Here is a 25,888-nt window from a genome sequence, read left to right as displayed (position 1 = left end):
CCCCTCCTTTGCTCACACTGTCTCTCTCTCTCTCTTCCTCTCTCTCTCAAAAAAAAAAAAAAAAAATTTAAAGAAAACAAATTTTAAATGACAATGGAAATAAAGAGGGAGGCAAGAGGGTCAGTCAGGAAAAAGAGAAGTGAGGACAGAAGCAGAGACTGAAGCAATGTGCTTTGAGAAGGAGGAAGGGACCGGGAGTCAGGGAATGTGGGCAGCCTCTAGAAGCTGGAAGAGCTAAAAAACCAGATTCTCCTCCGGAGCTTCTGGAAGGAAAGCAACCCTGATGATGTCTGGATTTCAGCCCCCTAGGGCTCCTTTCGGACTCCTGACCTCCAGGACTGGAAGATAATAAATCTGTGTTGCTTTGAGCCACCAGGCCTGTGGCGATTTGTTATGGCAGCAACAGGAAACAAATGCATGGACGTAAACCCTTATTCTTGTGTTACAGTTCACTAACCACAATACAATAATTCACTGCATAGTTGATCCACTCAACTTTTTTTCTTAAGTTTATTTATTTATTTTGAGAGACAGAGAGAGAGAGAGAGAGAGAGAGAGCTCATGAGTGGGAGCAGGGGAGGGGCAGAGAGAGAGAGAGAGGGGAAGAGGGAACCCCAAGCAGGCTCCACACTGTCAGCGCAGAGCCCGATGTCGGCTCGAATTCATGAGCTGTGACATCATGACCTGAGCCCAGAGCAAGAGCCAGATGCTTAACCAGCTGAGCCACCCAGGTGCCCCCCCGACTCATGTGACTTCTAAATTCCACAGCACTAGAGTATGGGTCCAGGGCTGACAGCTGGCAGGGGGACCCACTCTGTGCTTGACCAGCGTGTCATCAGTGAGTCAGTCAGTGGTGTCCTCTTACGAAAAGGTAGGTTGTGGAATGGATTCAATTAATGATATCCCAAAGACAATTCTCCCTATGAACGCAACACTAAAAACTCATGCATGTTTGAACTGTAGAGTTTATGGAAATTACGCTTGCATTAGGGCCCACATTCCCGTGTCCACGGCCTCCCGTGTCTTGTCCTTCTCCTGGCTCCGGGCCCAACCTCCTACCGCACTGTTCCCCTGAGGGCCGGAACCGGGTCTTCTTAAGCTTGGCACCCCTAGCCCAGAATTAACATTTTCATCCTTGTATCTACTCATGGAATCTACTGGGCGGGGAGATAATGTGCTGAAGAGTATCTCGAGAGATGGAAAAAAACAGGATGCCCGGAGAACGTCTACATCTGAACAAGTGACACGTAGTGATCGAACAGCAGGAAGTGCCGAGAACCTACAGAACGTTACTCTCTGGCCCCGGCATCTGTCTCCAACATCTCATCTTATGGTGTTTCTCCCATAACACGGTTTCAATTCCTCTTATTTTCTATGCTGAATTCCAGAGTGGCCTCTTATCCACTTATCGCCTTTACCTGACTTGGCTCTCTGAGCTCTCTAACTGCTAATCAAGTTACAGACGGGTGCCGCAGGCTCCGAGCCAGGGGCTGCAGACGACCTTCCCGCGGTGGCCCTGGGCGGGCATCAAGGCTCTGCTGGTGGGGTCTGTCAACCATTATCCTCACTGAGACAGAGCCTCGAGGCTGGGCCACCGGGACCCATGGAGGAGGCTGTGGATTCCGACGATCCTGGAGGTGCTCTTTTTAATTGTGGTGACAGACACGTAAAAACCGAGGAGGAGTGGAAACCAGGTGGGACCCCAGCTGCCCAAGGCATTATTTGCCACTCTGCCAAACCACATCTTCCCAAGAGCTATCTGATTAGCCTTCGGTTTCTAACACTCTGCCTACACACTAAGGTAAATAAAGACACACCTGGGGCGCCTGGGTGGCGCAGTCGGTTAAGCGTCCGACTTCAGCCAGGTCACGATCTCGCGGTCCGTGAGTTCGAGCCCCGCGTCAGGCTCTGGGCTGATGGCTCGGAGCCTGGAGCCTGTTTCCGATTCTGTGTCTCCCTCTCTCTCTGCCCCTCCCCCGTTCATGCTCTGTGTCTCTCTGTCCCAAAAATAAATAAAAAACGTTGAAAAAATAAAAATAAAAAAAAAATAAAGACACACCTGTCCTTTCAACCTTCCTGTTCTCCCCATGAAATTCACTCAGCATACACGGTGGATCAGGAAACGACAAACGAAAGAGAACTTTGTAAAAAACAAAACAAAACGGAACCAAATTAGGCAAGGGCGCCTGGGTGGCTCCGTGAGTTAAGCATCCGACTCTTAGTTTTGGCTCACGGTTCATGGGATTGATCCCCACATCAGGCTTTGCGCTGACAGCACAGAGACTGCTTGGAATTCTCTCTCTCTCACAAAATAAATAAATTTTTTAAAAATCTTAAAAAAAAAACTATGTAGAATGTGAAAAGAAGTCTAAAACCTCCAACTTGATAGAACACTTCTCCAGATCACTTTTATTTTTTCTATTACAGGAGTGTATTTTACTGCAAATAATTTAGCAAACGGAGAAAAATACAAAGAAAAAAACAAACTATCTGTAATGCTTCCATCATGAGATAACCACTATCCTTTCTCCAGCATCCTCTATACTCTTACCCTGCCTCGTATTTGTTCACAGTTCTGTTTTATTATAATAATAACATATTGTCACCACCACTACTTTCTGTCTGACAACCTCAGTGGAATGTAAATGCCACGAACACAGGAAATCTGTCTCCCCGAAGTAGAGTTGAGCAGGTTGGACATAATGGAGGGTCAAGGGCCTGAGGGCACTAAGGAGCAAGGGCAACATTAAGGCACTCGAGTGGGCGGTTAACTGGGTCCCCACCTCTCCCCACTCCTCATCCTCAGGTTTGCCTTGCCTTAAAAAAATTTTGACAGCATCTGAAATGACCTATTCCAACACGCCTTCACTTTACGCCTACGTTTTCCTGACTGCCCATCCAAGCCGTCACCTTTCTTCTCAGAAACAAGCGTCCTCCTTCCTTCCCATGGCTCCTCCTTCCGTGTGCTCATGCTCCTGATGGCGCCCCTTCCAACCTCCCCAGGGTTCCACTTCACCAGTTCTCTCCCTTCTCTGCTCACGTCTTCAGTCTTTCCAGATTCATTCATTCCTTCCCTGTTTTTATGACTGTCCCCAAAGTCCCCAATTCTAAAAACAACCCTCCTTCCCAGTCCCGCTACCCAGCCCGTCTCGCCTTCTCTTCACACCAATCCGCTCGTATGACTGGTTTACACCCGTTGTCTCCATGCCCTACCCACCTACTCCTTCCTTAATCCAGCTCGCCCCCTCCACCCCAAGACTGCCAATGGCCTTTCAGTTGCTCTGTCTGAAGCCTTCACTCAGCTCATACTTCTCCACCCCTGTAGCCTCTTACACAGTCAACTGCCATTGTCAAGGGCACAACTGCCAACAAGTGCCATCTCCCTGACACTCCTTCCTGCCCTCTCTCTCCCCCTCCATACACCCTACACGCCGATGACAAATTAACCGTTCTAAGGCACAGCTGTGTTATGTCAGATTAACTTAATTTCTTTCTTTCTTAAAAAAATTTTTTTAAATCTTAATTTTTGAGAGAGAGTGGGAGAGAGAGAGAGAAAGAGGGGGAGCAACAGAGAGAGACGGAGACACAGGATCCATGGAGGCTCCAGGCCCTGAGCTGTCAGCACAGAGCCCGACGCGGGGCTCGAACTCACATCCATGAGTTCATGACCTGAACCGAAGTTGGACGCTCAACCTACTGAACCACCCAGGTGCCCCAGTTAATTTAATTTCTTTCTACAGCTACCCCAGTAAATTAGAAAAAAGTATTAAACTCACCGAGTTAGGACTTTAGCAAGACATTAAATAAGTCCCTCTCTCATCATCCTCGGAGAGAAGGTCGAGAGTGTGGGCTAAAACAGAACACGGAAGCTTTTCAGCAGAAGACCTTTCATAGATGCGGACAGAGTGAGAGTTCGACGGCTTCACCCACGATCAACTGCGGTCAAGTGGGCATCACAACGCCATTGTCAGCAGTTTCTGCATTTGAAGGCAGCAAGTGCTAAGGAATGTCCTGCACACTAACCACGACTTGTTGTCTCATCTCTCTTGTTCCTTCTAAACAGATGTAGCTTTGGTGCACCGATGGCCATGGTGAGGCATGGTGGAGCCATACTTCAGACTATCATGTACTCAGACCCACCGACCCAAACTGGGAGAAGCTACCGGTAGGCAGTACCCAAGGTCTCCAGCGCCCGGCCTGCCTCGTCAGTTCCTGTTCTCCTAACTCATTCTTTCCTGTCCAGCATCTCGTCCTCTGACTGCTGAACCCTCCTCTCCTTCTGCCAGGGTGCCATCCCTAGATGTAGGCTTGCTTGAGACCAGATTCGCCTGCTTACTTTATCATTATAACATCACGAGCACGCGGGAAGGGCCCTGTTTCCAGGGAGAAGAGCGCCGGCACCATTGAGGTGTCCCTTATGCCGTCTCCTCCATTCATTCAGCCCAACGGCATTCTCAGTGGGCTCATTGTCATGTAGCCAAAAATGCCATCACTGCGGCCACCTCCTCATCACCGTATCTGTTCCTCCACCAAGTCTCGGCGGCCTGTAACAGGCCTTAACTTTACCCACTTAACACATTCTGTTTCTACTAACCAACCCCCAAATTCCCCTTCTCCAGAGCAATATATTTCTCCTGCTCAGTTCCATTCAACAAGATCATTAAGGATTTTCAGTGTGGGTAAAACTAATCTATCCTGGCAAAGGGTATCCATTAAAATGTAAATGAGCAAGGAGGAGAAATCTATGACTGATTTTAAAGTTATAAAATCTGACCTCTGCTCATCCTTGGTGGGAATGATCACTGGGGACAGCAGGTTTTAACCCCTCTTAATCACTTTGGACTTAAGAAAATCACACTTAGGGACAGCCTGTTTGCAAGTAGAAGGGTATCAGTATGATTAAATGGATTAGTAACTGGTTGAACAACTTTACTTAGAGATACGGGTTAGCAGACCCATTTCAATCTCAAACAGGGTCTTTACTGTTTGTTTAGTTTCCATTTTTGCCCTGTTCATGCCTCGCCAGCTGTGAAGACGTGAGAAAATCAGCGTTAAAGATTTTTTGTAATGTTTATTTCTTTTTGGCAGAGAGAAAGAGAGAGAAAGAGATTCAGAGAGACAGAGAGAGAGAATCCCAAATAGGCTCCATGCTTAGCATGGGGCTCGATGTGGGCCTCGATCCCACAACCATGAGATCATGACTGAGCCAAAATCAAGAGTTGGACACTCAACTCACTGAGCCACCCTGGCACCCCTAAACATTATTTTTAAGCAACAATCAGGGTTCTTATACAAATATAAAATAGACATGTGTCCATCAATTAACTATTCATTAATTGGTCACAGAGGCAGTGAAATATTACAAAATGTTACCGGTTCAAGCAGTACCCAAAGAATAGACTCACATAAAAGCAATTAGAAATGGTGAAATAAATTTGCTACTAGATGTAAGATTGGCAGCCTCTTTCATGGGGTGGAAATCAATCGCACGTCCACCGGACAAAATTCATTTCTGTTTCTCGGTGGACAAGATTTGCATTGCGATGGGCTTTCTATAACTCACAGTCGCAAAATAGTTTAGTCGAAAACAGTGAAAGGCACAGACCTCTGTCAAAGCAGGCAACCCGGAAGAATCTGCCAGATAACGCCCAGCAATCCCTTCAAAGAAACTCAGTGATTGTTTTGCCCATTTCAAGGCCTTTGACAATTGTTCCCAACAATAAGAGGAAACGTCATCATGAAGCAATCTGAGGCTTTGTACAGGGCCAAGTGCAAGCAGAGTGGAAAGGGTTGTAGCTCAGCAGGAGGGCATGTGGGAATGGCTTAGGAATTTCCATCGGTATTATATTCAGGGGCGCCTGGGTGGCTCCGTGGATTGAGCGTCCGACTTCGGCTCAGGTCATGATCTCACAGTTCATGAGTTCGAGCCCCGCGTCGGGCTCTGTGCTGACAGCTCGGAGCCTGGAGCCTGCTTCCGATTCTGTGTCTCCCTCTCTTTCTCTGCCCCTCCCCTGCTCATGGTCTGTTTCTCTCGGTCTCTCAAAAATAATTAAACGTTAAAAAAAATTTTTTTTTGATAAATCAGTATTCTATTCAGTCTGATGAGGCTGCCTACAAAAATCTTAGTTTGTTTCTTGTGTTTGTTCTTTTTTTTTTTCTTCCAATTCAGTCATTGTCTGTAGAATGATAGAATGGAGAGGCTTAACTCTGGTCAGGTGAAATCACACAAGTGGGTTCTGTGTACCACACTTTACAAGGATCAGAGTTAGAATGGGAAAAGAGGGGCACCTTGGTGGCTCAGTTGGTTAACTGCCCAGTTTCAGCTCAGGTCACAATTGGTGAGTCTGAGCCGCACCATTGGGCTCTCTGCTGTCAGCCTGCTTCAGATTCTCTGTTCCCCTGCCCCCTCTGACCCTCCCCTGCTCGTTCTCTCTCTCTCACAAGAAATAAAAACTTAAAAAAAAAAAAAAAAAGAAAGGTAAAAAAATGAGGAGTGGGGGGAAGAAACCAGCGATATATTCCGTCTGAAGAAAAGGCTGTCCTCACATAAGACAAATGTGGAAAGAGGCTTAAGGAAAACCTTCCTAAATGGGAACCAGATTCATGATGACAGTGACCATATCGGTCAACGTTTATTGAGCTTCATTCTACGGGAACCCCTGAGCTGAGTGCTTTGTAAGTATCATCTCATTTAACACACACGGCAGTGAGAAAGCAAGAGCCAAGCCCGCACTAGGCACAGAGAGGTCAAACTCGGCATGAAAGCAAAGGCCTTTACGTCTTCTTTCAGCTCTGAGATTACACGCTTCAGGGTCACTCTGCCGCTCGAAGGCCTTCGGTGGGTCCTAATGGCTACTCTAGTTGAGTACGAATTTCTCAGCCTGCTAACAAAGGCTTTTCACAGGATGGCCCAAAGTATCCTCTCCAGATTGGTGACCCCAGTACTACCCCATTCTCACCAAACATACCAGACCCAGCGGTGCAACCAACTCTTATAAATCAACTGCCCAGCCTCTAACTTCTCCTCCTGCTACCTCCCCCGCAAAGTCTTTCCAGTATGTTCTAGTATGTTCTTTCCTTCCTCGGCCACCATCTCCCTCCCTAAAATAGCACCACGTGCTGGCAAGATTATAGAAGGCCTCAAACACCTGGACAAGAAGTGCATTTATGGATTCTTGACCAGGAAAGTGACTTCCCTACATGATTCTCTCCTAATACTCCCGTATGCATTTTCTTGTATTTATTCTTTTGTATGTATTTTTAAAAAATATGCTCACACAGGGGCGCCTGGGTGGATCTGACTCTTCATTTCCGCTCAGGTCATGATCTCACGGTGTGTGGGTTCCAGCCCTGCATCAGGCTCCACGCTGATGGTGCGGATCCTGCTTGGGATTCTCTCTCCCTCTCTCTCTCTCTGCCCTTCCCCCATTAATACTCTTTCTCAAAACTAAACATTAACATTTTTTTTAATTAATAAATTAAAAAAAAAATAAATCACTCCAAAAAAAAAATTCACACTTGAAACGCTCTCTAACACAGTACTGTTAACCCTCCTGTACACAGGTTAGACACGTGGCCTGAACAAAACTTCCTCATCAAAACTAATCTTTCTGTGGTTCACACTGGGCAACACAACCACCATATGAAACCAAGGGTGGAAAAACACTGATTAATTGCTTCAGGGATGCATGTGCCATATTCCCAAGAATCTTCTTTTCTCTTCTTCTGTTGCCGGATTTTCTCTCCATTTCTGTAGAGGTTTTCTTTTAGACGCTGCCAAGATTGTTAATGAATCGGTTCACTCTCATTCTTTCCTTCCAATAGCTTCACCAACGGGGGCTCCATCTTTGGACCTGGAAGAAGCCCAGAGGGGCCACAGACTGGAAATCATGGTTCCCTTCCCTAGACCATGTCAATTCCACGGCATCCTCAAATTTTACTAAACTGCGGATGATGTGGTTACATCCTGCCCTGTCCGTTCCCTGCAGCGACCTTACGTGGAGAACGTACATTCATTTCTAATGACTCAAAAAAACGAGGCAACCATTCAAAAGGTGCAAAAGGGTGTACCTCCCTGCCCTGGTCCCTCGGTTTCCTACACACAGGCTACCGGTTTCTTGCAGCTCATGGACTGTAAATATCATTTGCCAATTCAAATAAGAAAGGTCTGTGTAAATGGTTTACTGTGCCTTCTGGCTTTAAGCTACTTGGAAGAAAATTCACCCATTCAGTTCAGCAAACCTGAAATGCTACTTCCCCTTCAGCCTCAACAGAGAGCCTTTCCTGCCCCCTCCCTAGCCTGTATCAGGTGATTTTCCTTCACGCCCATGACACCAAGTCCTCACCCCCTTGCCCATTCTGTGTATCAAACACAGTAGAAATAACCTGTCTGTTTCTCACCTCAGGGCAGGGACCAGCACAGTACCTGGCACGCAGAATGCATTCAGGAAACATTTGCTGAAACTAAGTATTACCAGAATACCTACATGTATTCTGAATTATTCATTAAATCCTGGGAACGGGGTGGGGGGGGGAGGGGAGGGGCGGCGGGGTGGGGGGCCCGCCTGGGTGGGTCGGGGGTTAAGCACCCGACTCTTGACTTCAGCCCGGGTCATGTTCTCACAGTTCGTGGATTCGAGCCCCGCATCGGGCTCTGTGTTGACAGAAGCCTGCTTGGGATCCTCTCTCCCTCTCCCTGCCCCTCCCCAGCTCATTCTCTCTCTCGCTCTCCAAATAAATAAATAAACTTTAAAACAACAACAATAAAAAAAAAAAACTAAAAAAAAAAAGTCCTGGGAACAGAAGGGTAAATAAAGCATAGTATCTACCCTAACCTTCCTGGCACCTTCGTATAATTTACCTGGTAACACAAACAGTATTTCTCGTTTGCATAATCTGTTCCTCCTCTTAGTGTTACTAGTGTTCTAGAGTCTCCTTTTGTTGCCAAAACGTGGCCTGCAATCCCCATTAGGCTGCACTGGCCGGAGCGTCAAAGGCTAGAGATTTTACCTCGAGTTGCCATTTTTTCTCTCTTCAGAGTGGCGTCTGAAGGACTCCAGGGCCAACTACTGAATTAGCTGCTGAGAGCGCACCCCCCCCCTATTGTTAAAACTTCACTCAAAAAGTTGCATGCAGGGGCGCCTGGATGACTCGGTTGGTTAGGTGTCCAACTTCGGCTCAGGTCGTGATCTCACGGTTCGTGGGTTCGAACCCTGCGTCAGGCTCTGTGCTGACAGCTCAGAGCCTGGAACCTGCTTTGGATTCTGTGTCTCCCTCTCTCTGTCCCTCCCCTGCTCATGCTCTCTCTCGCTCTCTCTCTCTCAAAAATAAATAAACATAAAAAAAAAAAAACTTGCATGCAGTTTACAAATAATGTCTTGACATACCCCCAGAAGCAGCACCGTGTGTGGGCGCTCTGGCGTGTCGGAGCAGGAAAGTTGGTAAAGAGTTTCCGAGAAGTCCCATCTGGGTCTCCTGCCAGCCCCTGGCCCTCGGGCAGGCTGGCCAAGGGCTCTGAGCCTCTCCCGCGTGACAGGGACGGTTGAGGCTCCCCACACCGTCATCGTGGGGCTCCTGGAAGCTACGGAATGCACATGTCCCATATGCTGTCTGACACATGCCGAGAGGAGTCGTGACCCCTGCACTAAGATGACAGTTTTGATACCTGTCATTGATAAAACAACTTTTTAAAGTTTATTTATTTTGAGATAGAGCACATATGCGTGCAGGAGAGGGACAGAGAGGGAGAGAGAGACAATCCCAAGTGGCGACGAGGGGCTCGAACCCACAAACCGTGAGATCATGACCAGAGATGAAATCAAGAGTTGGATGCTAGACCGACTGAGCCACCCAGGTGCCCCTAAATTATTTGAAAATCTAAAGCTATCTTAACCACCAAATCCCACTTAAGTAAAATGGAGCATGTGCTCAGTGTAATGGCCTTGAGCAAATCACCTTATCCCAACAGTATTTTTCTCATGCCCAAAATGATGAGGTTGGGCTAAAAAGTCTATAGGCTCCCAAGAGACAAAATAAACACATGTGGTGGGTGACCTTGATTGGACTGATGTTAAAACAAATAAACCACAAAAACAAAAACACATATCAGCGTTGCTGATATGACTGTCCATTAGATCCTATGGAATTAGTACTGGTTTTCTTAGGTAGGATAATGGTTTTGCCGGCTAGTAGGGGAATGTTGTTACTCCTAGGAAATACACACTGAAGTATCATGTCTGCAAATGTTTCAGAAAAAGAATATTTGAGCGTGTGGGGGCATGCATGTGTGTGCGTGTGTGTGTACAGAGAAAGAGATCGGGAGAAATAGAGCAAATACATCGTGCTTTTAAAAAATATATCCCTGAATTCACTTTTGGCTGTCATTTCCAATTTTTAAGAATGCATCAAAACCCCATGACCAAATATTGAAAATTACTATTTTGACTTCCTCCCCTTCCCTCCATGGTCCTTCAGGCTTCAGCCTTTCATTAGGACCTGCCTCACCTCTCCTTTTTAGATTTTATTTTTAGTGTGTGTGTGTGTGTGTGTGTGTGTGTGTGTGTCTCCCCATGTGATCTCCCACACTCCTAATTTACAAAGATTCCCCTCCCTCTTCCTCGCTGTCAATATCTCCCTGTAGATTTGTCTCCCGTCCTGGGCAGTAATTTAACTCCCTGATTCGCCCTGCCTACTCCGCACTTACTACCTCTCCATCTTTTTCATTATCTCCTACCGCCCCAGACTCCGTGGAAGGAGGGGGGTCCCCGGAAGGGGGGGGGGGCCGCGGGGAACGCAGTCCTACCTCCTTGCCTTCCTTTGTTCCACAGGGCCCTCTGCAGCCTTTTCTAATCAAGCGCGGTTTCCTGTAAAACGGAAGTGTGTGTTCACACATTTGTGTACACGTGCACGCGTATATCTGTGCAGTGCATGCATGTTTACGCGTACACATCTAGCACTTACACATTTTTTTTTGTTACCCACAGCAGAAAAAAATGGCAAGGCCAGGGCAGAAGGAAATTTTCTCTCCAGGACTGGAAAAATGGAGGCTGCCTGCCTCCAGCCCACCGTCCTCTCCAGCCTGGTCTTTTTTTAGGAGCTAATTTGGTTGATGAAGCGCTTCGAGAGAAGCAAGCCCGGCCCGCCTCAATCGGCTTACCTGAGGCGGCCCGCCTGCCAGCTGCAAGCACACACCTCCCTGCAGAGCTCCGAGCTCCGGCTCAGGGCCGCTCTCCTCCCCTCACCCCTGCCCCGCCCCGCCCCGCCCCGCCCCGGGCCACGCCCAGGGCTGCCTGTCAGTTCACCTTCTCTCTGGTTCACAGAAGCCTTGAACGATAATCCTCTTTTATTTGCCTGAACTTCTGAACTCCTCCAGCGTCTTTTTACCTCCGGTCTTTGGCAGTCGGCCTTGGATTCCTTCATGTGCCCTTGGCCTGGCTGAAACTTTTGCCCACGGAGAGTAAGAATGACCAGTTTTCACTGATTCTCGCTTCTGGCCACCATGGCAGGCCACGCAGCAGGCTTCGTTCCCCGTTTTGGCTCCTTCCTTCGTAGCTGACCAGACTTTTCCTGTCCGTGTTTGCACTCCTGATCGCGTGTTCTTTGTTTGTTTGTTTGTTTGTTTCCCTCTCTGCACTGTGGCCTTCACGTGTGAGCCTGGCCGGGGGAAGGGAGCGGGCACCTCCACCTCCAGTCTGACCCTGGGCAAACTGACTGCAGAGACATTCGTTTGCCCACCTCATCGAAGGACTACCCTGCAGCCGGCACAGGCCAGCCGGTCAGCCTCGGGCTCTCCAGGAACGGGTCACCTGGCTCAGCTCTCAAACGGGGAAGGACGGTCCCACCATCTCCCCGCCACGTGCAGCTGTCCGTTCCTCTGTCCGCGGCTGGGTTTCGCTCCTATTTTACTCGGCTGGCCCAGCAGTGGTTTGCTAGCCAGAGTAAAACAGCAACGTTCTGTAACCACGTTATTTCTCATTTGAGACGGAAAAGCGTCTGTTCCTTGGCCTGCCTGGTATGACACAATGGAAAAGTTAAATCAGAAGCTCCCCTTGTGATCCCTAAATATTTCTTTCAAGTTTTCGTGTTTCAGTAGCGTTGACACACAACGTGACATTCATTTCAGGTGAACGCCACGGTGATTCATCTTCTCTATACGTTACCCGGGTGTTTTTAAAGATGAGTCACGAGTTACCCTTCTCCGGAGGCTCAACAACACTTACTCCAAGAGACTAAATTTCACCAACATGTCTTTTGGGATTACAGTCAAGAGACTTTGTAATCTACATTCTCTAAACAAAATTCCTGCCTTGGAATATTTTTCAGATGACAAACGTCCTTTCTAAATGACTGGGTGGTCAGTTCTTTTCAAATCAGCCAACAGTTTGTGTTCAGTCCCTCTTACCGTTGGTGAGTTGCCTTTTTTATTATGGAAAATGACAGGAACTAACAACATTACCACTTTATGGTATTGCCTCTGACCCTTGGCAGCAAAGATAGGTCTTCCTCTCTGCTTCCAAGCCCCCCTTACCATCTGACTGTTTCTACTCCCCCCTCCGTCCTGAGTCTGTGACCAAAACTCATCAGAAGAGAGCTATTCGCTGCTAATTCTGGTTACCATGTCCTTATTCAATCAGTCAACACACATTTACCAAACAATTCTACTGGACAGCCATCGCAAAAATAGCTTTGGTAAATTCCCACTGGGCCAAGGCATTGAATCAAGCTGGGAAGAGACACCCTCATCTCCGATGACAAAATGCAGAGCACCCTTCAGGGTCCTCCACCCATGTTGTTCAGGGCACAGTGAGAGGGAGGAAAAACTTTCCTCTACACTCTTAGGTTATGCTGTCAAGGGCCTGCAAATGAAACTAACAAAAGCTACACTGACAGAGAAGACACACAGGCTTATTAATATATTCTTTCACGGGAACTCACAGAAAGAGGTTCAACTCAAAGAGACAGTTAGACTTGGGGGCTTCTATCACATTTTAACAAAGGAAAAGGGGTTCAGTCTTCAAGGGATAGATGATAAATTGTAGGGAAGTGACTAGGGTATATATGGGGGAACGAATAGAAGGTGAGAGTTATTCTAGTAACATCTGTTTATGCAGACTCATCTCGTGCTGACTGTCTCTGGTGATAAGTTGCTCTCCTCTTCCCGGTACAAGAGCAGACACTGTCACAAAAGGAAATTTATGCCCTGCTTTTAGATAAGGGAGAGGCCAGAGAACTCTTCCTGCATTTTGTTGATCCTCAATTGCCTTCAACTCAAAAGAATCCTTGTACCAAAACAGCATATTTTGGAGCGGCGTATCCGGATCTCCTTCGATGGCATCACCGATATGTGTAAGCAGTAGTGACATTTTCTCCTGCCACCTTCCCATGGGGAGTGCTGGATTTTTTTTCATTGAAACATAATTAACACGTAATATTAAATTAGTTTCAGGTGTTTAACGTAGTGGCTCAACAATTATATACATTACAAAATGCTGACCACAGTAGTGCATCATGGCAGTCAGAATGGCAAGTATCCAAAAGACAAGACAAAACAAGTGTTGGCGGGGATGCTGAGAAAAGGGGACCCTCGTGCACTCTTGGTGGGAATGTAAATTGGTCCGACCGCCACGGACAGCAGTATGAAGTTTCCAGAACAACAAAACAAAACAAAAAAACCTAAGGAACGCCTGCCCGTGCGGCCCCATCGGTTAAGCATCGGACTCTTGGTTGCCACTCGGGTCATGATCTCAGTCTGTGAGTTCGAGCCCCGCGTCGGGCTCTATGCTGACAGCTCGGAGCCTGGAGCCTGTTTCAGATTCCGTGTCTCCCTCTCTCTCTGCCCCTCCCCCACTCGTGCTCTCTGTCTCTCTCTCTCTCTCTTCCTCTCTCTCAAAAATAAACGTTAAGGGGCGCCTGGGTGGCTTGGTCGGTTAAGCGTCCGACTTCGGCTCAGGTCATGATCTCACAGTCCATGAGTTCGAGCCCCGTGTCGGGCTCTGTGCGGACAGCTCGGAGCCTGGAGCCTGTTTCAGATTCTGTGTTTCCCTCTCTCTCTGCCCCTCCCCTGTTCATGCTCTGTCTCTCTCTGTGTCAAAGATAAATAAACGTTGGGGCGCCTGGGTGGCTCAGTCGGTTAAGCATCCGACTTCAGCTCAGGTCACGATCTCACAGTCCGTGAGTTCGAGCCCCGCGTCGGGCTCTGGGCTGATGGCTCAGAGCCTGGAGCCTGCTTCTGATTCTGTGTCTCCCTCTCTCTCTGCCCCTCCCCCGTTCATGCTCTCTCTCTGTCTCAAAAATAAATAAACATTAAAAAAAAAAATTAAAAAAAAAAAGATAAATAAACGTTAAAAAATTTTTTAAAAAAATAAATAAACGTTAAATCAATAGATAGATAGATAAATAAATAAATAAATAAATAAAAATGGGGCATTAAAAAAACCTAAAAATAGAAGTACCATACCATCCAGTAATTTCACTGCCGGACATCTACCTCAAGAAAATAAAAACACTAATCCAGAAAGAGACAGGCACCCCTCCGTTTACTGCAGCACTGTTTACAATAGCCAAGATATGGGCGCAACGCAGGCGTCCATCCACAGATGAAAGGATAAGGAAGATGCCATGTGCAGCTACGATGGAATATCCCTCGGCCGTAAAAAAGAATGAGATCTTGCCATTTGCGACAGTGTGGATGGACACAGAGGGTATTATGCTAAGTGAAACAAGCCAGACAAAGAAAGACAAACAGCCTTTGATTTCACTCCTAAGTGGGAAGTGCTGTTTTATTATCGGTCGTCTTTTTCAATGGAGTAAACTGTGGCTTTGAGAGGTTCGTACTTCCCCTTCTCAAAGGACTCAATTCAACTATCTCATGCGATTCGACGACCTCCACCTTCTTCCCTACCCACTTCGGGCATGCCACGGCTTGAAAAAAATCTGTTCTGCCCCTTCCCTTCCCGATGAGGGCCCCCTGTTCTCCCACTATCCCTGAGAAAGAGTAAAAGACACGTAAGGACAAAATCAGAGGAAGCCCAACTTTTGCAGCCGGTCACGAGAACCTTGGCTCGCCCAGACCCCTGTGTCCCGGGGGTTCACCCACAAGCTAGCTCGTGTGACCGGCTCCTGTGCGAGGTCTCAAGCATTCCTCGGAATCTAAGCCCCTTCCTCACTGCCCCGAGCGGGTGCCCCTCATGAGGGTCCAGCTGGCCTCCCGCATACACAGAAAGTTTTCCCCAAAGCTGGGGGGCACCTGGGCGGCTCAGTCAGTTAAGTGTCCAACTTTAGCTCAGGTCACGGTCTCCCGGTTTGTGAGCTCGAGCCCCGCGTCGGGCACTCTGCTGTCAGCACAGAGGCTGCTTCAGATCCTCAGTCCTGTCCTCTCTCTCTCTCTCTCCCTCTCTCTCTGCCCCTCCTCCCCTCAAAAAAATTACATTTAAATTTAAAAAAATAAAAAAGCGTGCCCCAAATGTTCCCATGTGAAGAAATTTGAGCCCTCGTGGACAGAAGTGAACTAAGGGCCCACTTTTTGGAATCACACATTTTTAGAGCTGGGATAGCCTTAGGGAAGAATATTCCTTCCCACCGTGACTGCAGGCGTGGGAGGCCGGGGGGTAGGCCGACTTCACAACAGCAGTGCATGTGTGACGAGCCTCAAGCAGGAATCACATTCACTCAGAGGCTTCCGTCATATTTATCTATCTTCTCCTGCCAATAATCCCTGATAGTGCCCAGATGTCATGGTGTTGTTTGAGCGGAATTAAATTGGAACGGCTTCCATTATCTGATTAATTAGAGTCGGCTTTGACTACAGGGACTAATAGGTCCGATCCTATTAGTGCAGCCTTTGCACCCGGCAGGCTGTGGTTACATAACACAGGCGAAGGGCTGGTAGAGACTGTTGGTCTGTTTCTGGATAGTCCCCGCCTTTAATTTTGCTTTAAAAAAAAAAAAAAAATTAGCAGGGCAGCACGGTGGAATATTATTCAGCCACGAAAAGGAGTGGGGACCTGATACATCCTACCCCATGGATGAACCGGAAAACATTATGCCACGTGGAACGAAGTCAGATACAAAAGGTCACACGTTGTGTGACTCCCATCTACAGGAAGTGTTTGGAATAGGGGAACCCAGAGAGGAGGCCAGTAGATGGGTGCTTGCCAGGGGCTGAGGGAGTGGGGGAACGGGGAGTGACTGCTTAATGGGTGTGGGGTTTCTTTCTGGGGCGATGAAAATGTTTTGGAATGAGGGGTGACTGAATTGTTTACTTTAAAACAGTTAGCATTATGTTCCATGAATTTTCCTTTGGTTAAAATACATAGAGAGAGGGGTGCCCGGGTGGCGAACTCAGTTAAAAGTCCGACTCTTGATTTTGGCTCTGGGCATGATCTCACGGTTCATGAGTTCGAGCCCCACATCAGGCTCTCTGCTGTCAGCGCGTAGCCTGCTTCAGATCCTCTCTCCCTCTCTCTCTCCCTCTGCCCGCCCCCCCCCCCCCTCCCCCACCCCCCCTCCCCCCCCTCAAAACTAAATAAAAAAACAAAAAAAAAAAATAAAATCTTAAAAAAAAAAATACATAGAGACACAGACAGACAGACACTGAAAGAGGAAGCAAGAGCACATCTCCAGGTCGGATGGATCACATTTAGCCTGCAATCCGCATGCCCGAAGTTGGGAGTCTACGCCCATATCCACAGGCTTTTATTGAGGAAGGGTGTGAGGGCTGAAGAGTATATATCCCAGCCAGGGTCATACAATCGAGCTTAGAGCCCTGGCTTCCCAATTTCAGGGCTGGTCCCCTTTGCACCACTTTAACCAGAAGAATAATTGTCTCAGTCCTTGAGGTCGTCTTCAGTAAGTGCTTATTGAGGGCTTGCTACATGCCAGGGGCTACAACCCAGGACGCTTGAGATCATGGTTAGCTCAACCGGCCCTCGTCTCCCCACCATACGGCTATCACACTGGCCCCGGTAACAACGTGTTCTCATTTTGATCTGCAATTATTGTGTTATCTCTTCAGCAGCTCCAAGTGGCTTACAATTTGAAACTGTTGCCATATGGTTTAAAAGCGTTTTGTGTGCATGTGTGGGTTTTTTTTTTTTTAAGTTTATTTATTTTTGAGACAAAGAGAGAGAGCATGAACGGGGGAGGGTCAGAGAAAGGGAGACAGAATCTGAAACAGGACCAGGCTCCGAGATGTCAGCACAGAGCCCGACGCGGGGCTCGAACCCACGGACCGCGAGATCATGACCTGAGCCGAAGTCAGACGCCTAATTGACTGAGCCACCCAGGCGCCCCGCGTGTGTATTTTTTTTTTTTTAATAATCGGGAGACAAGAGTAAACACACACATTTTGGACAAAAGTGTAAAGTTTACAGGATCACAAAACGTTACATAAAGTGGCTCTAAACTCAGAGCCGGTCAGCAGATGACGTTCAGGGCAAGGCCACAAATATTAACCGAGAACCCACAGTGTCCAAGGCCTCCGCCCAAGGTAGCAGGGAGGAAAAGATGACCCTGTCCCCCCGAGGGTGACATTCTCAGGGAGGGTGTGGGAACAGAAGAGCACAGAGTGTAGTAAGTGTGCAAATAAAAACTGGAAACACAGTCCCACCGAGGGCGGTGGGACTTCATGAGGCCCTTTGCGGGGGGGGCCGTGTTTGAGACGGGTGGGAGGACCAGAAGACCTCCGGGAGGAGGATGATCGATGTGGGGGACGGGACAGCCTGGTGCAGGGCAGCACCTCCAGTCCGCACTGGGAAAGACTGCACTTGAGCGGAACTCTACGGGGGGGGTGCCAAGTGGTATTTTCAGTCTCGACTTGAGTTCTAGTCCACTTTCTGGTCGGTCCTGTACCATACTTGTCAGCCCCGAAGCAATGCCACTGTGCATGTAGATACACACAGGGGCCGCCGGGCTTCGGGCAACACGGGTTTGCAGTGCGCGGGTCCTCTCATGCGGATTTTTTTCCAATAAATACAGTGCAGTACTCTAAATCAATTTTCTCTGCCTTATGATTTTCTTTTTTTTTTTAAGTATATTTATTTGTTTGGAGAGAGAAAGAGCTCGCACGCAAGTAGGGGAGGCACAGAGAGAGGGAGAGAGAGAATCCCAAGAAGGCTCCACACTGCCAGCGCAGAGCCTGATGCTGGGCTCGAACCCACAAACCGTGAGCTCATGACCTGAGCCGGAGTCGGTTGCCTGACCGACTGAGCCACCCAGGTGCCCCCGTCTTATGATTTTCTTCGTGTCGTTTTCTTGTCTCTGGCTTACTTTATCATAAGAATACAGTATCTAATACACATAACCCACAAAGTATGTGATAATTCGTTATTTAGGATATTGGTAAGGCTTCCGATCATCGGTAGGGTGTTAGCGGTTAAGTTGTGAGGGAGTCAAAAGTTATACACAGATTTCTGACTGTCAAAACCATCACCCACAGCGACGTTCAAGGGTTACCCGTACTAAGGTACCTAAGTGACCACTGGCCTGTGATCTAGTGTTTTCTAACACACAGGTAGTTCGGTGCTTCCCCTGCTCCTCAAAATCTTTGCTGACTTGATGCTATCGCTTACGTGATTTTGACTGAAGGACCAGACTGTCATCCTATAATTAAAGCCAAGGTCTAAAACGTCAAGTACTCTACGAGAGGGTGACGTCGCTTAAAAACATCCTAAACACAGGCAACCGCATAAAATATAGATAACTCAGGCTTCCCCAAAAGTAAAAACTCTCCTGCTTCAAAGGATGCCATCAGAAAAGCGAAAAGGTAATTCGGAGAACGGGAAGAAGGATCTGCAAATCTTGTATCTGATAAGGGTCTAGCATCCAGAATACACGAAGAACTCTTAACACAACAGTGAGAAGGCCAATAACCCAATGGAGACATGAGCAATAGATGTGAAGAGACCTCTCTCCAAAGACGATGTTTCAACGCAATAAACACACGAAAAGACGCTCTACGACAGGAGTCGGGACGGAAACGCAAGGGACAACCGTGGAGGAGATACGACCTCCCACTCATGAGGTAGCCCGTAACCCAACGACAGACAGCACCCAGGGTTGGTAAAGCTGGGGAGGAGCTGGTACTCTCATACATCGTTGGTGGAAACGTAAAACGGAGCGGCCCCTTTGGAGAGCGGTTCCGCGCAAAGTTCAACACAGTGTTCCCATATGACCCAGAAATTCCACACCAAAGTATATAACCAAGAGAAATGAAAACACACGTCCATACAGCAACCTGTCCAGAAAGAAATGTTCACAACAGCAAGGGGAGTGACAGCTAACGGGCACAGAGTTTCTTTCTGGGGTGATGAAAATATTCTTGAACTACCTAGGGTTGAGGGTGGTACAATCTTGGAATATACAAAAAAAAAGCACCTTAAAGAATTGAATTTTAAGATACGCGTATTATATCTAAAAAGAATGGGGCACCTGGGTGGCTCAGTCCGTTAAGTGTCTGACTTCGGCTCAGGTCGTGATCTCACGGTTCATGGGTTCAAGCCCTGCGTCCGGCTCTGTGCTGACAGCTCGGAGCCTGGAGCCTGCTTTGGATTCTGTGTTTCCTTCTCTCTCTGCCCCTACCCCGCTCATGCTCTATCTCACTCTCTCAAAAATAAATAAATGTAATAAAAAAAAAATTTTTTTTTAAGGAAAAGGGGTGCCTGGGTGGCTCAGTCAGTTAAGCCTCTGACTTCGGCTCAGGTCATAATCTCAAGGTTTGTGAGGTCGAGCCCCGAGTCGGGCTCCGTGCTGACAGCTCGGTGCCTGGAGCCTGCTTTGGATGCTGTGTCTCCTTCTCTCTCTGCCCCTCTCGGCTTGTACGCTGTCTCTCTCTCAAAAATAAATAACCATTAAAAAAATTTTTCAAAGAAAAAAAATCCTAAGGTATAAATGACGTTTATCAATTTCTGAGAGCAAACTTTAACCGGGAGGAGGGCGTAAGGCTGGAAGAGCAGGGCGTCACAGAAGCCCCAGCTGGGCCAGGCCAAGGGCATCGGGGGTACTTTGCCGGAACCTACTCTCCCTCTTTCACTGCGGGCCATTTTTTTGCAGCCCACCTTTCTGCTCTCACTATAGAAGGAAAGTAACTTCACCCACACGAGAGTAACCAAAACCAACGTTCTTTGCTGTAAAAGTTGTTTGCGACACCGAAAAACAGACAAGTGACTTTCAAAAAGTGCAATCAGCAAAATATGGATGTGTTTTTCTCAACAGCTAAGAGAGGGAAAGGATAATGAGAAATCCTGGCTTCAGGAAGTGCTCACTTGCCAAAAAAATTATCGAAAGCATGTGGTCCCAACTCAGTTGCCTGGATCTACGCGCAAGTCACAAGATGACGGAGTTAAGCGGTGCGTGTTTGCATAAAACAGGTTCCCCCCCACCCCGAGCCTGGCAGATGTTTGCTGCTTTCCAAGAGGGGCAACTGAGAGCCCACTAGAGAAAGGAACTCGGGAAGTCAGTGCTTAAGGAGCATCCTTGGGAGATCTGCGGGCTTGGATCAGGTGTCGGAATAATTCCACGCCTTCTTTCACAACAAAAGGAGATCCCCATTCAGTAACCCTAGAGGAGGATTTGGCTCTTAAATTGTTAACAGACCGTGGATCAAGCCAAGTACCCAAGAAGGAAAAGCAAATATCCTTTGGATGAGTTTCGAGGTAGGTTTGACGTTCTCTGAAAAGACTCACGGTCTCTGATTACACTGCCATGTTCCTCCCACACAATATCCTGAGCAATCACAGAAAGGCTTAGAGAAGATCTTTCTTTTTTTTCCAGTTTATTTATTTATTTTGAGAGAGAGAGAGAGAGAGAGAGAGAGAGCAAGTAGGGGAGGGGCAGACAGAGAAGGAGAGAAAGAATCCCAAGCAGGCTCCTTGCTGTCAGCACAGAGCCCAACGCGGGGCTTGAACTCAGGAACCGTGAGATCATGACCTGAGCTGAAGTTGGACGTTTGACCGACTGAGCCACCCCGGCATCCCTAGAGAAGGTCTTTTGACTTGTGACCACGGCTCATGGTCCAATTACGCAGCGCCAATAAAGAACCACATCGATTAATAGGTGGGATCGAAAAATGTTTTTACAGAGCCACGTGAGAGGAAGTATTAAGAGCAGGTCAGGAGGGGACCAAAGGCTTCAAGTTTGTCACTTTTTCTGTCTGGGGGAACCTGACCCACAGATGAGACAACGTGGGGGCGGTCGAGATGGGGACAGAAGAGAAGGTCAGCACGCACACACGGTGAAAAGTTTAGGTACCAGAAAACTGGGAAGAGATGGGGAATTTTAGCTCTGTCTTGCTAAAGACTTTGAGAAGTAGTTGCTGTTGCTACACATGATTTGCAGATTAAAAAAAAAAAAAAATGCCCAATACTCACAGCCTCAACCTGTAGACACACAGAAGCAGAAAAACCACAAGATTAAACTAGAATCCCCAGCAGCAAACAAACACAAGACCATACTGCCTCCTGGCCGCGACCACAAGCACCTGGCCTGATCTCTGCCTGGGGTATTATGGGAAATCCAGTTACCAGCAAAGAGTTTTTCATCTTAATTTAAGTCATTGGCACTTCAGTCTTTTCCTAGACAGGCTCTCTTCTAAGATCTTGGCTTTTAAATTAACCTAAATGTGCCTTGGATTCTTTTCCATTATTTTCCCTGTAACTTCTCCGTGATGTTTCAGATTTCACTTAGGATTCCCTCTAGACACGGGTTCTCTGAATCCGAGTTGTCCAATATAGTAGCTGCTGGCTAATCCAAAGTGAGATGTGCTCGAGGTGTAAAATACCCCATGTCAAAGACTAAGTACGATCCTTTAATTTTTAAACTATTGGTTACACATTGAAGTGCTTCTGAGTATATTGGGTTCAATAAAATATATTACTAAAATTAAGTTCACCTGTGGGGCACCTGGGTGGCTCAGTTGGTTAAGCATCCAGCTTCGGCCCGGGTCATGATCTCACAGTTTCTGAGTTCGAGTCCTGCATCAGGCTCTCTGCTGTCCGCACAAAGCCTGCTTCGGATTCTCTGTCCCCCCTCTCCCTGCCCCTTCTCCATTCACATGCACGCTCTCTCAAAAATAATTAAAAAAATTTTTTAATTAATTTAAAAATTTTTGAATTAATTTCATCCGTTCCTTTCTACTTTTTTTTAAAAAAAGTTTATTTATTTATTTGGGGGGGGGAGGGCACACACAAGCAGGGGAGAGGCAGAGAGAGAGGGAGAGAGAATCCCAAGCAGGCTCCGTGCTGTCAGCGCCGAGCCTGATGCGGGGCTCGAACTCATGACGTGTGAGATCAAGAGCCCTCGTGAGATCATGAGAAGTGTGAGATTTACTTTTTTTAATGTGGCTTGCTAGTAAATGTAAAACTGCACCTGTGGCTCATATTCTGCTTCTACCGGACAGAGCTGCCCCGAGTTTTTAGTACTCGAAAGCGCATTATGAATCCCCAAGACCCTGTAGCAGGCACGGTTTCCCAACACATACATGACCACACAGCCATTTTTCACATAACGTATTGCTCTAGTTACGTACGTATTCGCCCTCCTGATTTCCCATGTTTTCATACCCATAGGTGGAAGTTTGCTGAGATGCTTATTTTCGTTACAGCTACGGCACCGGAGATCCACCAGGAGTCTTTCCGGAACTTTACGATTTCTGTCTATGGTGAATCACATACCAGTTTCCATTTGCAGAAATGACGACTAGACTCCCTTGCAAGAAAGCTGGGCGCTTTTCAGATTTCAGGGCCAAGGCAGAGCACCCCCACATCATGTGATGCTTTGAAGATGTTTGGCTGTTAGTTAATTGCTACCTTTTTCAGGATACAGAGAAGGGAATAGAAGGCCAGAACTGAAAGCTCCTCTTTCCCTGGGCAACCGGGAGCCAGACAAAGAACGTTAGGTTGTGCTGCCCCCTACTGGCCACAATGAGACACTGCACAAAACCCACAGGTAGGAAAATCAATTGTAATTCAGAGCTTCATCGATGCTCTTTTTCAAGGAGGAAAAGTCCCTTTTAAATATATCTGCAGTCCCCGGATTAAAAAACACCATTCTAAACCATGCAAATGAAGAAGTTCAAACAGCGACCAAGGCTTATAGCTCCATTCTTATAGAAAAACATACTCCTGCCCTGGTTTCTGTGAAACTGAAGTTACTTCTCTACTTTGTCCCATATATACCTTTCTGTTCACCTCCCCCACCCCCCACCCCACCCCCCAAAATAGGGGAGGACGTCTGTGCCTGGTCTCAGCATCCCTTCGCTGACGGGTTCCAGTATCACCTTCTCCCTAAACTGCCCACCACTACCCATGCAACTCTTCCCAAGCTGACTCAGTCTCTCTGTCCCTCAGCAAGCACACCGCCCCGTCCTCAGCTCTGTTGCCTTGTTTATAGGTGTCTCTCTCACCCTCTAGACCTCCAGCAATTTGAGGACAAACCACGGCTCAGATATTGTTGAATAATACACTTACTTTATATCACTTGAATTTGAAAATGTGCTCAGCATTTTTAAAGTCTTCGACATGACGGAGATGTCTGACTAAAAAGGTTTATGACCTAATAAGACATATATGTAAACTGGAATACCAGATGGAATGTGAGAGATGAATGGCAGGTTACAGAAGCTGATAAAACCCTCTACTAGGTGAACACAAAGGAAGAAGCCATTGCCTCTAGCTGGAGAAGGAGGAAACGGCATTTGAGACTGATCTGAAACAATAAGCTGTGTGTGGGGACAGGTGGGGGACGGGGGTGGAGTTGTAACACATGGAAACTCTTCCAGACAGAAGAAATACAAATAGAAATGCAATTAAAATAAAATAACATTTAAAATAAAGTTTAAAATGAAATAAAATAAAAGTTAAAATAAAACCCAACACAATAAAAATAGAATAGAATAAAATAAAATAAAATAAAATAAAATAAAATAAAATAAAATAAATAAAATAAAACGAAACACAAGCCTCGGAGACAGGAAAGCGTGAGTGTCTTCTATGATCAAGTACTGCTGTTTCTCCTGAGTCTGTGGTGCTTTCACAGGAAAAGGAAGGGCAGATGGGGCCAGGTCTCTGAGGGTCTTAAAAGCCAAGCTAAGGAGGATGGAAGGATATTTTGACCAGGCAGGAGCTGGTGGGGAGGGGGAGTGCCGGTGGAGCACAGAACCCCTGTACCCAGTTTTCCAGCAGTATCCCACTTTTCTGTGGGAGCTGTAACACATCTGGGAAACTTCTGGATGGACACCTCCCTGGTTCAGATGGGGTGTGGGAAGGAGACAGCGTTCTCTTCATTACACAAGAGATGCTATGGTTGCTGAGTCTGCCCACGCACCAGAATCACCCGGAGGGCTCATCAAAGCACAGACCGCTGAGCCCCAGCGCCCCCCGCAACCCCATACACCAGGACATACCAGGTCTGGGGCTGGTTCCCCCACAATTGCATTTCCGGTAAGTTCCCTAGTGAGATCAGCCTTTGAAAACCATCGTCCAAGGACATCTCTAGAGGGAAAACGTTATGTATAGAGCCATTGCTCGTTCAAAACGAAGTACCCAGCACCTAGCAAAGTGCCTGAGACATAAAATGCCCTCCAGAAATACAGAGATAAGAGCTTTTAATGAACAACTGCACAGCCAGATAGCATGTCAGATAAAGCCCCACGTTACGTGCATTCATAGGGAGGGATTGCTCCTATTTTCAGACAGAACAGTACCCAGATTAATGCCCCCACCTCATTTTCCTCCTCTCACCCTCCCAGAGGCCATTGTGTCTTAGATCTGGTGTGATTCTTCTCATCCTTTCTTCATGTATTTACGATAGACATATATATAGATAGATAGATGTCAATATATATGTAGATATATATAATATATATATATATATTATATATATCTCAGTAAGTATTTAATGTTGTTAAATGTCATGAATGCGTCGCTTAATGCATTCCATGATGTACTTGTTCTTCGTTATGGGGGTTTTTGTTGTGGAAAAATACATGTAACATACAATTTACTACTAAACCATTTTTAAGTGTATGGGTCAGAGGCATTAACTACATTTACCCTGTTGTGCAAACACCTCCACCAACCATCTCCAGAGTTTTATTTCATCTTTCTGAAACAAAACCCTTAACATTGTTTCAAGATACCTTGGTGTTAATCCAGTCAGAACTGTTTTCATCACTTTAACTGCTATATAGTATTCCATGATCCAGTATGCAAGAGTTATTTTTCCACTCCCTTTTTGATGGAAATTTAGCTTATTTGCAACTTTTGGCTCTTACAAATACCCTTGCATGTGTCTCTCTGTGCATACACCCACCTAGGACAGGAATTTACGAGGCAGGAGATAATATGCACCTTCAACTTTACTACAGAGTGTCCAATTCTCTCCAAAATGGCTTTACTAATTTCTGTTCCTGCAGATCACGATCCCAGAAGACCCATCTCTCCCACATGCCTGACCACATGTGGTCTTGCTAATTTTTACCAATGTAGTGGCTATAAAATACTATCTTGTTTCCATTTGCATTCTCATCACTGGTGAAGCTGAACATCTTATCATGTGTTAGCAACTCAGATCTCCTCTTCTGTGAATTCCCCATTCAGATCTTTACCATTTTTTTTTGTTTGATTTTTTTCTTCTTATTGATTTCTATGAGTTCTTTACATATTCTGGAAAGTGTTCCTTTGGTGATTACTAGTTACAAATATGTACTCCCAGTCCGTGGCTAGTCTTTAACTTGGTTTAAGTATTTTTTTTTTTATTATTAAACAAATATCTTAAGTATTAATATAGCCAAACGTACTGCTTTTCCTTTCTGATATGTGCTTTTTGTCTTGTTTAAGAAATCCTTGGGGCGCCTGGGTGGCTCAGTCGGTTAAGCGGCCGACTTCAGCTCAGGTCA

General features: G+C 46.8%; 1 long non-coding RNA gene across 1 annotated transcript; it reads right to left on the bottom strand.

Moving 5' to 3' along the window:
• Positions 1 to 2,516: 2,516 nt before the first annotated feature.
• On the bottom strand, positions 2,517 to 11,464 carry LOC125918603 (uncharacterized). The gene is made up of 3 exons (XR_007456507.1): positions 11,156 to 11,464; positions 10,802 to 10,862; positions 2,517 to 7,853 (listed from the first exon to the last, which is right to left on the bottom strand). It is a non-coding gene; the product is annotated as an uncharacterized LOC125918603 (long non-coding RNA).
• Between the last annotated feature and the right edge of the window lie 14,424 nt (positions 11,465 to 25,888).

This window comes from Panthera uncia, chromosome B4 (assembly GCF_023721935.1).
Source record: "Panthera uncia isolate 11264 chromosome B4, Puncia_PCG_1.0, whole genome shotgun sequence".
NCBI lineage: Eukaryota > Metazoa > Chordata > Mammalia > Carnivora > Felidae > Panthera > Panthera uncia.
The sequence above is the reverse complement of the archived record's forward strand: the minus strand, read 5'-3'. Positions and strand labels throughout refer to the sequence as shown.